Below are 17,263 nucleotides of genomic sequence, written 5' to 3' on the forward strand. Positions count from 1 at the left end.
TGAGCTGTACAGAGAGAAACAGTAAGCTTCTCCTTCCATTCAGGACCTCCTACCTGAAGTCACCCTGCCTCCTGAAGAAAGACGACCTCGTTTCTATTGAAACTAAAGCACAGTTTTTCCTGTAGCACGGCAGGCTTTTGAAGAGGCACGGGCCCAGAGGCCTAGCTAGGGCTTTCCTTGGTGTGGCCGTTCACCAGATGCAGAACACACTGCCTCGAGAAGTTGATTCAGGGAAGCAACAACTGTGTACTCTGTGTCTGATTTGACTTGTTAAAAACCACAGAGATGTATGCTGCCTGTGCCCATGGAAATGGGGGCATGATGGGACTAGCCTTGCTTTTCGTTTGGAAACCTCCATTCTAGCTTCGGTGAAGCTCCCTGAAATTCTCTGCTGTTGACAGGCCTCTGGCCACTGTAGGCATGTTTCTGGGAAGAAAATGAGTTTTCTCTGGCTACACACGGAACTTCATTGGCCGGGGTGGGGCGCACCTTGCCATGCTCTAGAGCTAAAGGGAATCTAAACGTGAGCCCTTGGCTCGAGGTAAGGCCCTGAGTAGCCCTGCAGAACGGGAGGCATGCAGCTCTTTCCATTAGCTCTTCGTCGCTCTTCTGGTTTACTTTAAATGAAGTACCTTTTTTCAGGACTCCTAGGCCCCTCGGTTGAGCATCATTTTTGTTCCAAGGGCTCTGAGTATCTCCACACCCCTGTAGGCCTGCTGAGCAACAACGAGGCACATTGGTCCTCGGAGGTCCTCTGTGTCTGCTGAGTCATGGGCAACACACTGCACTCTTTCTTGTGATATCTTGATTCACAGCACTCGCACAGGTTCAAGAGCAATGTTCAACAAGTTCCAACATGCCGTGGAAGTCGCTCTCATTCCCTAGTTTGAGCTGTACAGAGAGAAACAGTAAGCTTCTCCTTCCATTCAGGACCTCCTACCTGAAGTCACCCTGCCTCTTGAAGAAAGACGACCTTCTTTGTATTGCAACTAAAGCACAGTTTTTCCTGTAGCACGGCAGGCTTTTGAAGCGGCACGGGTCCAGAGTCCTAGCCAGGGATTTCCTTGGTGAGGCCGTTCACTAGTTGCAGAACACCGTGTCTCGAGAAGTTGATTCAGGGAAGCAACAACTGTGTACTCTGTGTCTCATTTGACTTGTTAAAAACCACAGAGATGAATGCTGCCTGTGCCCATGGAAATGGGGTCATGAGGGTACTAGCCTTGCTTTCCGTTTGGAAACCTCCATTCTTGCTTCCGTGAAGCTCCCTGAAATTCTCTGCTGTTGACAGTCCTCTGGCCACTGTAGGCATGTGTCTGAGAAAAAAATGAGTTTTCTCTGGGTACAGACGGAGCTTCATTGGCCGGGGTGGGGCTCTCCTTGCCATCCTCTAGAGCTAAAGGGAATCTCAACGTGAGTCCCTGCCTCGAGGTAAGGCCCTGAGTAGCCCTGCAGAAAGGGAGGCATGCAGCTCTTTCCATGAGCTCTTAGTGGAGGTCTGTTTTATTGAAAAGAATTACCCCTTTCAGGACTCCTACGCCCTTCGGGTGAGCATCATTTTGGTTCCAAGATCACTGACTCCCTCCACACCCCTGTGGGCCTGCTGAGCAGCATTGAGTCCCATACGTCCCACGGAGGCTCTCTGTGTCTGCAGAGTCTCGGGCAACACACTATACGTTACTTCAGGAGAGCTACATTTCCAGAGCACTCGAACAGCATCAAAACTACATTTCTAGGCAGTCCAACATGCCCTGGAAGTCTTCGACATTGCCCTCGTCAGAGCTGCCCAGAGAAAACACTCTGCTTAGAATTTATCGAGGACCTCGTACCTGAAGTCACTCTATTCAAGGAGAAATACAGCATCTTAACATGCTGTGTCGTTCACAGGGCAAGAAACGTGAGAACTTGCCTCGAGGTAAGGCCATGAAATGCTTTGCAGAAGCGGAGGCGTGTAGCAGTTTCCATGTGGCCGTAGACGCATATCTTCAGCATTTTAAAGCCAGTACGCTTTTCAGGACACCCAGGTGCCTCGCCTGGAAACCCTATTCCCTGCAAGAACACTGAGTACCCTCAGGCTCCCCTGGCCCTTCTAAGCAATATCCAGGCCAGGAGCTTTCAGACTCACAGTGTGTATGTCGAGTGTAGGGTAACACAGTGCACTCTTATTGGGACATCTTGATATAGCCAGCAATCGCCCAGGTTCACGAGCACCTTTAAGCAAGTTCCAATAGGCCGTGGAATTCGTTCTCATTCCCTAGTTTGAGCTGTACAGAGAGAAACAGTAAGCTTCTCCTTCCATTCAGGACCTCCTACCTGAAGTCACCCTGCCTCCTGAAGAAAGACGACCTCGTTTCTATTGAAACTAAAGCACAGTTTTTCCTGTAGCACGGCAGGCTTTTGAAGAGGCACGGGCCCAGAGGCCTAGCTAGGGCTTTCCTTGGTGTGGCCATTCACCAGATGCAGAACACACTGCCTCGAGAAGTTGATTCAGGGAAGCAACAACTGTGTACTCTGTGTCTGATTTGACTTGTTAAAAACCACAGAGATGTATGCTGCCTGTGCCCATGGAAATGGGGGCATGATGGGACTAGCCTTGCTTTTCGTTTGGAAACCTCCATTCTAGCTTCGGTGAAGCTCCCTGAAATTCTCTGCTGTTGACAGGCCTCTGGCCACTGTAGGCATGTTTCTGGGAAGAAAATGAGTCTTCTCTGGCTACACACGGAACTTCATTGGCCGGGGTGGGGCGCACCTTGCCATGCTCTAGAGCTAAAGGGAATCTAAACGTGAGCCCTTGGCTCGAGGTAAGGCCCTGAGTAGCCCTGCAGAACGGGAGGCATGCAGCTCTTTCCATTAGCTCTTCGTCGCTCTTCTGGTTTACTTTAAATGAAGTACCTTTTTTCAGGACTCCTAGGCCCCTCGGTTGAGCATCATTTTTGTTCCAAGGGCTCTGAGTATCTCCACACCCCTGTAGGCCTGCTGAGCAACAACGAGGCACATTGGTCCTCGGAGGTCCTCTGGGTCTGCTGAGTCATGGGCAACACACTGCACTCTTTCTTGTGATATCTTGATTCACAGCACTCGCACAGGTTCAAGAGCAATGTTCAACAAGTTCCAACATGCCGTGGAAGTCGCTCTCATTCCCTAGTTTGAGCTGTACAGAGAGAAACAGTAAGCTTCTCCTTCCATTCAGGACCTCCTACCTGAAGTCACCCTGCCTCTTGAAGAAAGACGACCTTCTTTGTATTGCAACTAAAGCACAGTTTTTCCTGTAGCACGGCAGGCTTTTGAAGCGGCACGGGTCCAGAGTCCTAGCCAGGGATTTCCCTGGTGAGGCCGTTCACTAGTTGCAGAACACCGTGCCTCGAGAAGTTGATTCAGGGAAGCAACAACTGTGTACTCTGTGTCTCATTTGACTTGTTAAAAACCACAGAGATGAATGCTGCCTGTGCCCATGGAAATGGGGTCATGAGGGTACTAGCCTTGCTTTCCGTTTGGAAACCTCCATTCTTGCTTCCGTGAAGCTCCCTGAAATTCTCTGTTGTTGACAGTCCTCTGGCCACTGTAGGCATGTGTCTGAGAAAAAAATGAGTTTTCTCTGGGTACAGACGGAGCTTCATTGGCCGGGGTGGGGCTCTCCTTGCCATCCTCTAGAGCTAAAGGGAATCTCAACGTGAGTCCCTGCCTCGAGGTAAGGCCCTGAGTAGCCCTGCAGAAAGGGAGGCATGCAGCTCTTTCCATGAGCTCTTAGTGGAGGTCTGTTTTATTGAAAAGAATTACCCCTTTCAGGACTCCTACGCCCTTTGGGTGAGCATCATTTTGGTTCCAAGATCACTGACTCCCTCCACACCCCTGTGGGCCTGCTGAGCAGCATTGAGTCCCATACGTCCCACGGAGGCTCTCTGTGTCTGCAGAGTCTCGGGCAACACACTATACGTTACTTCAGGAGAGCTACATTTCCAGAGCACTCGAACAGCATCAAAACTACATTTCTAGGCAGTCCAACATGCCCTGGAAGTCTTCGACATTGCCCTCGTCAGAGCTGCCCAGAGAAAACACTCTGCTTAGAATTTATCGAGGACCTCGTACGTGAAGTCACTCTATTCAAGGAGAAATACAGCATCTTAACATGCTGTGTCGTTCACAGGGCAAGAAACGTGAGAACTTGCCTCGAGGTAAGGCCATGAAATGCTTTGCAGAAGCGGAGGCGTGTAGCAGTTTCCATGTGGCCGTAGACGCATATCTTCAGCATTTTAAAGCCAGTACGCTTTTCAGGACACCCAGGTGCCTCGCCTGGAAACCCTATTCCCTGCAAGAACACTGAGTACCCTCAGGCTCCCCTGGCCCTTCTAAGCAATATCCAGGCCAGGAGCTTTCAGACTCACAGTGTGTATGTCGAGTGTAGGGTAACACAGTGCACTCTTATTGGGACATCTTGATATAGCCAGCAATCGCCCAGGTTCACGAGCACCTTTAAGCAAGTTCCAATAGGCCGTGGAATTCGTTCTCATTCCCTAGTTTGAGCTGTACAGAGAGAAACAGTAAGCTTCTCCTTCCATTCAGGACCTCCTACCTGAAGTCACCCTGGCTCCTGAAGAAAGACGACCTCGTTTCTATTGAAACTAAAGCACAGTTTTTCCTGTAGCACGGCAGGCTTTTGAAGAGGCACGGGCCCAGAGGCCTAGCTAGGGCTTTCCTTGGTGTGGCCGTTCACCAGATGCAGAACACACTGCCTCGAGAAGTTGATTCAGGGAAGCAACAACTGTGTACTCTGTGTCTCATTTGACTTGTTAAAAACCACAGAGATGTATGCTGCCTGTGCCCATGGAAATGGGGGCATGATGGGACTAGCCTTGCTTTTCGTTTGGAAACCTCCATTCTAGCTTCCGTGAAGCTCCCTGAAATTCTCTGCTGTTGACAGGCCTCTGGCCACTGTAGGCATGTGTCTGGGAAGAAAATGAGTTTTCTCTGGCTACACACGGAACTTCATTGGCCGGGGTGGGGCGCACCTTGCCATGCTCTAGAGCTAAAGGGAATCTAAACGTGAGCCCTTGGCTCGAGGTAAGGCCCTGAGTAGCCCTGCAGAACGGGAGGCATGCAGCTCTTTCCATTAGCTCTTCGTCGCTCTTCTGGTTTACTTTAAATGAAGTACCTTTTTTCAGGACTCCTAGGCCCCTCGGTTGAGCATCATTTTTGTTCCAAGGGCTCTGAGTATCTCCACACCCCTGTAGGCCTGCTGAGCAACAACGAGGCACATTGGTCCTCGGAGGTCCTCTGTGTCTGCTGAGTCATGGGCAACACACTGCACTCTTTCTTGTGATATCTTGATTCACAGCACTCGCACAGGTTCAAGAGCAATGTTCAACAAGTTCCAACATGCCGTGGAAGTCGCTCTCATTCCCTAGTTTGAGCTGTACAGAGAGAAACAGTAAGCTTCTCCTTCCATTCAGGACCTCCTACCTGAAGTCACCCTGCCTCTTGAAGAAAGACGACCTTCTTTCTATTGCAACTAAAGCACAGTTTTTCCTGTAGCACGGCAGGCTTTTGAAGCGGCACGGGTCCAGAGTCCTAGCCAGGGATTTCCTTGGTGAGGCCGTTCACTAGTTGCAGAACACCGTGCCTCGAGAAGTTGATTCAGGGAAGCAACAACTGTGTACTCTGTGTCTCATTTGACTTGTTAAAAACCACAGAGATGAATGCTGCCTGTGCCCATGGAAATGGGGTCATGAGGGTACTAGCCTTGCTTTCCGTTTGGAAACCTCCATTCTTGCTTCCGTGAAGCTCCCTGAAATTCTCTGCTGTTGACAGTCCTCTGGCCACTGTAGGCATGTGTCTGGGAAAAAAATGAGTTTTCTCTGGGTACACACGGAGCTTCATTGGCCGGGGTGGGGCTCTCCTTGCCATCCTCTAGAGCTAAAGGGAATCTCAACGTGAGTCCCTGCCTCGAGGTAAGGCCCTGAGTAGCCCTGCAGAAAGGGAGGCATGCAGCTCTTTCCATGAGCTCTTAGTGGAGGTCTGTTTTATTGAAAAGAATTACCCCTTTCAGGACTCCTACGCCCTTCGGGTGAGCATCATTTTGGTTCCAAGATCACTGACTCCCTCCACACCCCTGTGGGCCTGCTGAGCAGCATTGAGTCCCATACGTCCCACGGAGGCTCTCTGTGTCTGCAGAGTCTCGGGCAACACACTATACGTTACATCAGGAGAGCTACATTTCCAGAGCACTCGAACAGCATCAAAACTACATTTCTAGGCAGTCCAACATGCCCTGGAAGTCTTCGACATTGCCCTCGTCAGAGCTGCCCAGAGAAAACACTCTGCTTAGAATTTATCGAGGACCTCGTACCTGAAGTCACTCTATTCAAGGAGAAATACAGCATCTTAACATGCTGTGTCGTTCACAGGGCAAGAAACGTGAGAACTTGCCTCGAGGTAAGGCCATGAAATGCTTTGCAGAAGCGGAGGCGTGTAGCAGTTTCCATGTGGCCGTAGACGCATATCTTCAGCATTTTAAAGCCAGTACGCTTTTCAGGACACCCAGGTGCCTCGCCTGGAAACCCTATTCCCTGCAAGAACACTGAGTACCCTCAGGCTCCCCAGGCCCTTCTAAGCAATATCCAGGCCAGGAGCTTTCAGACTCACAGTGTGTATGTCGAGTGTAGGGTAACACAGTGCACTCTTATTGGGACATCTTGATATAGCCAGCTATCGCCCAGGTTCACGAGCACCTTTAAGCAAGTTCCAATAGGCCGTGGAATTCGTTCTCATTCCCTAGTTTGAGCTGTACAGAGAGAAACAGTAAGCTTCTCCTTCCATTCAGGACCTCCTACCTGAAGTCACCCTGCCTACTGAAGAAAGACGACCTCGTTTCTATTGAAACTAAAGCACAGTTTTTCCTGTAGCATGGCAGGCTTTTGAAGAGGCACGGGCCCAGAGGCCTAGCTAGGGCTTTCCTTGGTGTGGCCGTTCACTAGACGCAGAACACACTGCCTCGAGAAGTTGATTCAGGGAAGCAACAACTGTGTACTCTGTGTCTCATTTGACTTGTTAAAAACCACAGAGATGTATGCTGCCTGTGCCCATGGAAATGGGGGCATGATGGGACTAGCCTTGCTTTTCGTTTGGAAACCTCCATTCTAGCTTCGGTGAAGCTCCCTGAAATTCTCTGCTGTTGACAGGCCTCTGGCCACTGTAGGCATGTGTCTGGGAAGAAAATGAGTTTTCTCTGGCTACACACGGAACTTCATTGGCCGGGGTGGGGCGCACCTTGCCATGCTCTAGAGCTAAAGGGAATCTAAACGTGAGCCCTTGGCTCGAGGTAAGGCCCTGAGTAGCCCTGCAGAACGGGAGGCATGCAGCTCTTTCCATTAGCTCTTAGTCGCTCTTCTGGTTTACTTTAAATGAAGTACCTTTTTTCAGGACTCCTAGGCCCCTCGGTTGAGCATCATTTTTGTTCCAAGGTCTCTGAGTATCTCCACACCCCTGTAGGCCTGCTGAGCAACAACGAGGCACATTGGTCCTCGGAGGTCCTCTGTGTCTGCTGAGTCATGGGCAACACACTGCACTCTTTCTTGTGATATCTTGATTCACAGCACTCGCACAGGTTCAAGAGCAATGTTCAACAAGTTCCAACATGCCGTGGAAGTCGCTCTCATTCCCTAGTTTGAGCTGTACAGAGAGAAACAGTAAGCTTCTCCTTCCATTCAGGACCTCCTACCTGAAGTCACCCTGCCTCCTGAAGAAAGACGACCTCGTTTCTATTGAAACTAAAGCACAGTTTTTCCTGTAGCATGGCAGGCTTTTGAAGAGGCACGGGCCCAGAGGCCTAGCTAGGGCTTTCCTTGGTGTGGCCGTTCACTAGATGCAGAACACACTGCCTCGAGAAGTTGATTCAGGGAAGCAACAACTGTGTACTCTGTGTCTCATTTGACTTGTTAAAAACCACAGAGATGTATGCTGCCTGTGCCCATGGAAATGGGGGCATGATGGGACTAGCCTTGCTTTTCGTTTGGAAACCTCCATTCTAGCTTCGGTGAAGCTCCCTGAAATTCTCTGCTGTTGACAGGCCTCTGGCCACTGTAGGCATGTGTCTGGGAAGAAAATGAGTTTTCTCTGGCTACACACGGAACTTCATTGGCCGGGGTGGGGCGCACCTTGCCATGCTCTAGAGCTAAAGGGAATCTAAACGTGAGCCCTTGGCTCGAGGTAAGGCCCTGAGTAGCCCTGCAGAACGGGAGGCATGCAGCTCTTTCCATTAGCTCTTAGTCGCTCTTCTGGTTTACTTTAAATGAAGTACCTTTTTTCAGGACTCCTAGGCCCCTCGGTTGAGCATCATTTTTGTTCCAAGGTCTCTGAGTATCTCCACACCCCTGTAGGCCTGCTGAGCAACAACGAGGCACATTGGTCCTCGGAGGTCCTCTGTGTCTGCTGAGTCATGGGCAACACACTGCACTCTTTCTTGTGATATCTTGATTCACAGCACTCACACAGGTTCAAGAGCAATGTTCAACAAGTTCCAACATGCCGTGGAAGTCGCTCTCATTCCCTAGTTTGAGCTGTACAGAGAGAAACAGTAAGCTTCTCCTTCCATTCAGGACCTCCTACCTGAAGTCACCCTGCCTCTTGAAGAAAGACGACCTTCTTTCTATTGCAACTAAAGCACAGTTTTTCCTGTAGCACGGCAGGCTTTTGAAGCGGCACGGGTCCAGAGTCCTAGCCAGGGATTTCCTTGGTGAGGCCGTTCACTAGTTGCAGAACACCGTGCCTCGAGAAGTTGATTCAGGGAAGCAACAACTGTGTACTCTGTGTCTCATTTGACTTGTTAAAAACCACAGAGATGAATGCTGCCTGTGCCCATGGAAATGGGGTCATGAGGGTACTAGCCTTGCTTTCCGTTTGGAAACCTCCATTCTTGCTTCCGTGAAGCTCCCTGAAATTCTCTGCTGTTGACAGTCCTCTGGCCACTGTAGGCATGTGTCTGGGAAAAAAATGAGTTTTCTCTGGGTACACACGGAGCTTCATTGGCCGGGGTGGGGCTCTCCTTGCCATCCTCTAGAGCTAAAGGGAATCTCAACGTGAGTCCCTGCCTCGAGGTAAGGCCCTGAGTAGCCCTGCAGAAAGGGAGGCATGCAGCTCTTTCCATGAGCTCTTAGTGGAGGTCTGTTTTATTGAAAAGAATTACCCCTTTCAGGACTCCTACGCCCTTCGGGTGAGCATCATTTTGGTTCCAAGATCACTGACTCCCTCCACACCCCTGTGGGCCTGCTGAGCAGCATTGAGTCCCATACGTCCCACGGAGGCTCTCTGTGTCTGCAGAGTCTCGGGCAACACACTATACGTTACTTCAGGAGAGCTACATTTCCAGAGCACTCGAACAGCATCAAAACTACATTTCTAGGCAGTCCAACATGCCCTGGAAGTCTTCGACATTGCCCTCGTCAGAGCTGCCCAGAGAAAACACTCTGCTTAGAATTTATCGAGGACCTCGTACCTGAAGTCACTCTATTCAAGGAGAAATACAGCATCTTAACATGCTGTGTCGTTCACAGGGCAAGAAACGTGAGAACTTGCCTCGAGGTAAGGCCATGAAATGCTTTGCAGAAGCGGAGGCGTGTAGCAGTTTCCATGTGGCCGTAGACGCATATCTTCAGCATTTTAAAGCCAGTACGCTTTTCAGGACACCCAGGTGCCTCGCCTGGAAACCCTATTCCCTGCAAGAACACTGAGTACCCTCAGGCTCCCCTGGCCCTTCTAAGCAAATCCAGGCCAAGAGCTTTCAGACTCAGAGTGTGTATGTCGAGTGTAGGGTAACACAGTGCACTCTTATTGGGACATCTTGATATAGCCAGCTATCGCCCAGGTTCACGAGCACCTTTAAGCAAGTTCCAATAGGCCGTGGAAATCGTTCTCATTCCCTAGTTTGAGCTGTACAGAGAGAAACAGTAAGCTTCTCCTTCCATTCAGGACCTCCTACCTGAAGTCACCCTGGCTCCTGAAGAAAGACGACCTCGTTTCTATTGAAACTAAAGCACAGTTTTTCCTGTAGCACGGCAGGCTTTTGAAGAGGCACGGGCCCAGAGGCCTAGCTAGGGCTTTCCTTGGTGTGGCCGTTCACTAGATGCAGAACACACTGCCTCGAGAAGTTGATTCAGGGAAGCAACAACTGTGTACTCTGTGTCTCATTTGACTTGTTAAAAACCACAGAGATGTATGCTGCCTGTGCCCATGGAAATGGGGGCATGATGGGACTAGCCTTGCTTTTCGTTTGGAAACCTCCATTCTAGCTTCGGTGAAGCTCCCTGAAATTCTCTGCTGTTGACAGGCCTCTGGCCACTGTAGGCATGTGTCTGGGAAGAAAATGAGTTTTCTCTGGCTACACACGGAACTTCATTGGCCGGGGTGGGGCGCACCTTGCCATGCTCTAGAGCTAAAGGGAATCTAAACGTGAGCCCTTGGCTCGAGGTAAGGCCCTGAGTAGCCCTGCAGAACGGGAGGCATGCAGCTCTTTCCATTAGCTCTTAGTCGCTCTTCTGGTTTACTTTAAATGAAGTACCTTTTTTCAGGACTCCTAGGCCCCTCGGTTGAGCATCATTTTTGTTCCAAGGGCTCTGAGTATCTCCACACCCCTGTAGGCCTGCTGAGCAACAACGAGGCACATTGGTCCTCGGAGGTCCTCTGTGTCTGCTGAGTCATGGGCAACACACTGCACTCTTTCTTGTGATATCTTGATTCACAGCACTCGCACAGGTTCAAGAGCAATGTTCAACAAGTTCCAACATGCCGTGGAAGTCGCTCTCATTCCCTAATTTGAGCTGTACAGAGAGAAACAGTAAGCTTCTCCTTCCATTCAGGACCTCCTACCTGAAGTCACCCTGCCTCTTGAAGAAAGACGACCTTCTTTCTATTGCAACTAAAGCACAGTTTTTCCTGTAGCACGGCAGGCTTTTGAAGCGGCACGGGTCCAGAGTCCTAGCCAGGGATTTCCTTGGTGAGGCCGTTCACTAGTTGCAGAACACCGTGCCTCGAGAAGTTGATTCAGGGAAGCAACAACAGTGTACTCTGTGTCTCATTTGACTTGTTAAAAACCACAGAGATGAATGCTGCCTGTGCCCATGGAAATGGGGTCATGAGGGTACTAGCCTTGCTTTCCGTTTGGAAACCTCCATTCTTGCTTCCGTGAAGCTCCCTGAAATTCTCTGCTGTTGACAGTCCTCTGGCTACTGTAGGCATGTGTCTGGGAAAAAAATGAGTTTTCTCTGGGTACACACGGAGCTTCATTGGCCGGGGTGGGGCTCTCCTTGCCATCCTCTAGAGCTAAAGGGAATCTCAACGTGAGTCCCTGCCTCGAGGTAAGGTCCTGAGTAGCCCTGCAGAAAGGGAGGCATGCAGCTCTTTCCATGAGCTCTTAGTGGAGGTCTGTTTTATTTAAAAGAATTACCCCTTTCAGGACTCCTACGCCCTTCGGGTGAGCATCATTTTGGTTCCAAGATCACTGACTCCCTCCACACCCCTGTGGGCCTGCTGAGCAGCATTGAGTCCCATACGTCCCACGGAGGCTCTCTGTGTCTGCAGAGTCTCGGGCAACACACTATACGTTACTTCAGGAGAGCTACATTTCCAGAGCACTCGAACAGCATCAAAACTACATTTCTAGGCAGTCCAACATGCCCTGGAAGTCTTCGACATTGCCCTCGTCAGAGCTGCCCAGAGAAAACACTCTGCTTAGAATTTATCGAGGACCTCGTACCTGAAGTCACTCTATTCAAGGAGAAATACAGCATCTTAACATGCTGTGTCGTTCACAGGGCAAGAAACGTGAGAACTTGCCTCGAGGTAAGGCCATGAAATGCTTTGCAGAAGCGGAGGCCTGTAGCAGTTTCCATGTGGCCGTAGACGCATATCTTCAGCATTTTAAAGCCAGTACGCTTTTCAGGACACCCAGGTGCCTCGCCTGGAAACCCTATTCCCTGCAAGAACACTGAGTACCCTCAGGCTCCCCTGGCCCTTCTAAGCAATATCCAGGCCAGGAGCTTTCAGACTCACAGTGTGTATGTCGAGTGTAGGGTAACACAGTGCACTCTTATTGGGACATCTTGATATAGCCAGCAATCGCCCAGGTTCACGAGCACCTTTAAGCAAGTTCCAATAGGCCGTGGAATTCGTTCTCATTCCCTAGTTTGAGCTGTACAGAGAGAAACAGTAAGCTTCTCCTTCCATTCAGGACCTCCTACCTGAAGTCACCCTGCCTCCTGAAGAAAGACGACCTCGTTTCTATTGAAACTAAAGCACAGTTTTTCCTGTAGCACGGCAGGCTTTTGAAGAGGCACGGGCCCAGAGGCCTAGCTAGGGCTTTCCTTGGTGTGGCCGTTCACCAGATGCAGAACACACTGCCTCGAGAAGTTGATTCAGGGAAGCAACAACTGTGTACTCTGTGTCTGATTTGACTTGTTAAAAACCACAGAGATGTATGCTGCCTGTGCCCATGGAAATGGGGGCATGATGGGACTAGCCTTGCTTTTCGTTTGGAAACCTCCATTCTAGCTTCGGTGAAGCTCCCTGAAATTCTCTGCTGTTGACAGGCCTCTGGCCACTGTAGGCATGTTTCTGGGAAGAAAATGAGTTTTCTCTGGCTACACACGGAACTTCATTGGCCGGGGTGGGGCGCACCTTGCCATGCTCTAGAGCTAAAGGGAATCTAAACGTGAGCCCTTGGCTCGAGGTAAGGCCCTGAGTAGCCCTGCAGAACGGGAGGCATGCAGCTCTTTCCATTAGCTCTTCGTCGCTCTTCTGGTTCACTTTAAATGAAGTACCTTTTTTCAGGACTCCTAGGCCCCTCGGTTGAGCATCATTTTTGTTCAAAGGGCTCTGAGTATCTCCACACCCCTGTAGGCCTGCTGAGCAACAACGAGGCACATTGGTCCTCGGAGGTCCTCTGTGTCTGCTGAGTCATGGGCAACACACTGCACTCTTTCTTGTGATATCTTGATTCACAGCACTCGCACAGGTTCAAGAGCAATGTTCAACAAGTTCCAACATGCCGTGGAAGTCGCTCTCATTCCCTAGTTTGAGCTGTACAGAGAGAAACAGTAAGCTTCTCCTTCCATTCAGGACCTCCTACCTGAAGTCACCCTGCCTCTTGAAGAAAGACGACCTTCTTTCTATTGCAACTAAAGCACAGTTTTTCCTGTAGCACGGCAGGCTTTTGAAGCGGCACGGGTCCAGAGTCCTAGCCAGGGATTTCCTTGGTGAGGCCGTTCACTAGTTTCAGAACACCGTGCCTCGAGAAGTTGATTCAGGGAAGCAACAACTGTGTACTCTGTGTCTCATTTGACTTGTTAAAAACCACAGAGATGAATGCTGCCTGTGCCCATGGAAATGGGGTCATGAGGGTACTAGCCTTGCTTTCCGTTTGGAAACCTCCATTCTTGCTTCCGTGAAGCTCCCTGAAATTCTCTGCTGTTGACAGTCCTCTGGCCACTGTAGGCATGTGTCTGAGAAAAAAATGAGTTTTCTCTGGGTACAGACGGAGCTTCATTGGCCGGGGTGGGGCTCTCCTTGCCATCCTCTAGAGCTAAAGGGAATCTCAACGTGAGTCCCTGCCTCGAGGTAAGGCCCTGAGTAGCCCTGCAGAAAGGGAGGCATGCAGCTCTTTCCATGAGCTCTTAGTGGAGGTCTGTTTTATTTAAAAGAATTACCCCTTTCAGGACTCCTACGCCCTTCGGGTGAGCATCATTTTGGTTCCAAGATCACTGACTCCCTCCACACCCCTGTGGGCCTGCTGAGCAGCATTGAGTCCCATACGTCCCACGGAGGCTCTCTGTGTCTGCAGAGTCTCGGGCAACACACTATACGTTACTTCAGGAGAGCTACATTTCCAGAGCACTCGAACAGCATCAAAACTACATTTCTAGGCAGTCCAACATGCCCTGGAAGTCTTCGACATTGCCCTCGTCAGAGCTGCCCAGAGAAAACACTCTGCTTAGAATTTATTGAGGACCTCGTACCTGAAGTCACTCTATTCAAGGAGAAATACAGCATCTTAATATGCTGTGTCGTTCACAGGGCAAGAAACGTGAGAACTTGCCTCGAGGTAAGGCCATGAAATGCTTTGCAGAAGCGGAGGCGTGTAGCAGTTTCCATGTGGCCGTAGACGCATATCTTCAGCATTTTAAAGCCAGTACGCTTTTCAGGACACCCAGGTGCCTCGCCTGGAAACCCTATTCCCTGCAAGAACACTGAGTACCCTCAGGCTCCCCTGGCCCTTCTAAGCAATATCCAGGTCAGGAGCTTTCAGACTCACAGTGTGTATGTCGAGTGTAGGGTAACACAGTGCACTCTTATTGGGACATCTTGATATAGCCAGCTATCGCCCAGGTTCACGAGCACCTTTAAGCAAGTTCCAATAGGCCGTGGAATTCGTTCTCATTCCCTAGTTTGAGCTGTACAGAGAGAAACAGTAAGCTTCTCCTTCCATTCAGGACCTCCTACCTGAAGTCACCCTGCCTCCTGAAGAAAGACGACCTCGTTTCTATTGAAACTAAAGCACAGTTTTTCCTGTAGCACGGCAGGCTTTTGAAGAGGCACGGGCCCAGAGGCCTAGCTAGGGCTTTCCTTGGTGTGGCCGTTCACCAGATGCAGAACACACTGCCTCGAGAAGTTGATTCAGGGAAGCAACAACTGTGTACTCTGTGTCTCATTTGACTTGTTAAAAACCACAGAGATGTATGCTGCCTGTGCCCATGGAAATGGGGGCATGATGGGACTAGCCTTGCTTTTCGTTTGGAAACCTCCATTCTAGCTTCGGTGAAGCTCCCTGAAATTCTCTGCTGTTGACAGGCCTCTGGCCACTGTAGGCATGTGTCTGGGAAGAAAATGAGTTTTCTCTGGCTACACACGGAACTTCATTGGCCGGGGTGGGGCGCACCTTGCCATGCTCTAGAGCTAAAGGGAATCTAAACGTGAGCCCTTGGCTCGAGGTAAGGCCCTGAGTAGCCCTGCAGAACGGGAGGCATGCAGCTCTTTCCATTAGCTCTTAGTCGCTCTTCTGGTTCACTTTAAATGAAGTACCTTTTTTCAGGACTCCTAGGCCCCTCGGTTGAGCATCATTTTTGTTCCAAGGGCTCTGAGTATCTCCACACCCCTGTAGGCCTGCTGAGCAACAACGAGGCACATTGGTCCTCGGAGGTCCTCTGTGTCTGCTGAGTCATGGGCAACACACTGCACTCTTTCTTGTGATATCTTGATTCACAGCACTCGCACAGGTTCAAGAGCAATGTTCAACAAGTTCCAACATGCCGTGGAAGTCGCTCTCATTCCCTAGTTTGAGCTGTACAGAGAGAAACAGTAAGCTTCTCCTTCCATTCAGGACCTCCTACCTGAAGTCACCCTGCCTCTTGAAGAAAGACGACCTTCTTTGTATTGCAACTAAAGCACAGTTTTTCCTGTAGCACGGCAGGCTTTTGAAGCGGCACGGGTCCAGAGTCCTAGCCAGGGATTTCCTTGGTGAGGCCGTTCACTAGTTGCAGAACACCGTGCCTCGAGAAGTTGATTCAGGGAAGCAACAACTGTGTACTCTGTGTCTCATTTGACTTGTTAAAAACCACAGAGATGAATGCTGCCTGTGCCCATGGAAATGGGGTCATGAGGGTACTAGCCTTGCTTTCCGTTTGGAAACCTCCATTCTTGCTTCCGTGAAGCTCCCTGAAATTCTCTGCTGTTGACAGTCCTCTGGCCACTGTAGGCATGTGTCTGGGAAAAAAATGAGTTTTCTCTGGGTACACACGGAGCTTCATTGGCCGGGGTGGGGCTCTCCTTGCCATCCTCTAGAGCTAAAGGGAATCTCAACGTGAGTCCCTGCCTCGAGGTAAGGTCCTGAGTAGCCCTGCAGAAAGGGAGGCATGCAGCTCTTTCCATGAGCTCTTAGTGGAGGTCTGTTTTATTTAAAAGAATTACCCCTTTCAGGACTCCTACGCCCTTCGGGTGAGCATCATTTTGGTTCCAAGATCACTGACTCCCTCCACACCCCTGTGGGCCTGCTGAGCAGCATTGAGTCCCATACGTCCCACGGAGGCTCTCTGTGTCTGCAGAGTCTCGGGCAACACACTATACGTTACTTCAGGAGAGCTACATTTCCAGAGCACTCGAACAGCATCAAAACTACATTTCTAGGCAGTCCAACATGCCCTGGAAGTCTTCGACATTGCCCTCGTCAGAGCTGCCCAGAGAAAACACTCTGCTTAGAATTTATCGAGGACCTCGTACCTGAAGTCACTCTATTCAAGGAGAAATACAGCATCTTAACATGCTGTGTCGTTCACAGGGCAAGAAACGTGAGAACTTGCCTCGAGGTAAGGCCATGAAATGCTTTGCAGAAGCGGAGGCGTGTAGCAGTTTCCATGTGGCCGTAGACGCATATCTTCAGCATTTTAAAGCCAGTACGCTTTTCAGGACACCCAGGTGCCTCGCCTGGAAACCCTATTCCCTGCAAGAACACTGAGTACCCTCAGGCTCCCCTGGCCCTTCTAAGCAATATCCAGGCCAGGAGCTTTCAGACTCACAGTGTGTATGTCGAGTGTAGGGTAAAACAGTGCACTCTTATTGGGACATCTTGATATAGCCAGCAATCGCCCAGGTTCACGAGCACCTTTAAGCAAGTTCCAATAGGCCGTGGAATTCGTTCTCATTCCCTAGTTTGAGCTGTACAGAGAGAAACAGTAAGCTTCTCCTTCCATTCAGGACCTCCTACCTGAAGTCACCCTGCCTCCTGAAGAAAGACGACCTCGTTTCTATTGAAACTAAAGCACAGTTTTTCCTGTAGCACGGCAGGCTTTTGAAGAGGCACGGGCCCAGAGGCCTAGCTAGGGCTTTCCTTGGTGTGGCCGTTCACCAGATGCAGAACACACTGCCTCGAGAAGTTGATTCAGGGAAGCAACAACTGTGTACTCTGTGTCTGATTTGACTTGTTAAAAACCACAGAGATGTATGCTGCCTGTGCCCATGGAAATGGGGGCATGATGGGACTAGCCTTGCTTTTCGTTTGGAAACCTCCATTCTAGCTTCGGTGAAGCTCCCTGAAATTCTCTGCTGTTGACAGGCCTCTGGCCACTGTAGGCATGTTTCTGGGAAGAAAATGAGTTTTCTCTGGCTACACACGGAACTTCATTGGCCGGGGTGGGGCGCACCTTGCCATGCTCTAGAGCTAAAGGGAATCTAAACGTGAGCCCTTGGCTCGAGGTAAGGCCCTGAGTAGCCCTGCAGAACGGGAGGCATG

The sequence above is a fragment of the Balaenoptera physalus genome (genome assembly GCF_965194825.1).
Source record: "Balaenoptera physalus genome assembly, chromosome: 9".
Classification (NCBI taxonomy): domain Eukaryota; kingdom Metazoa; phylum Chordata; class Mammalia; order Artiodactyla; family Balaenopteridae; genus Balaenoptera; species Balaenoptera physalus.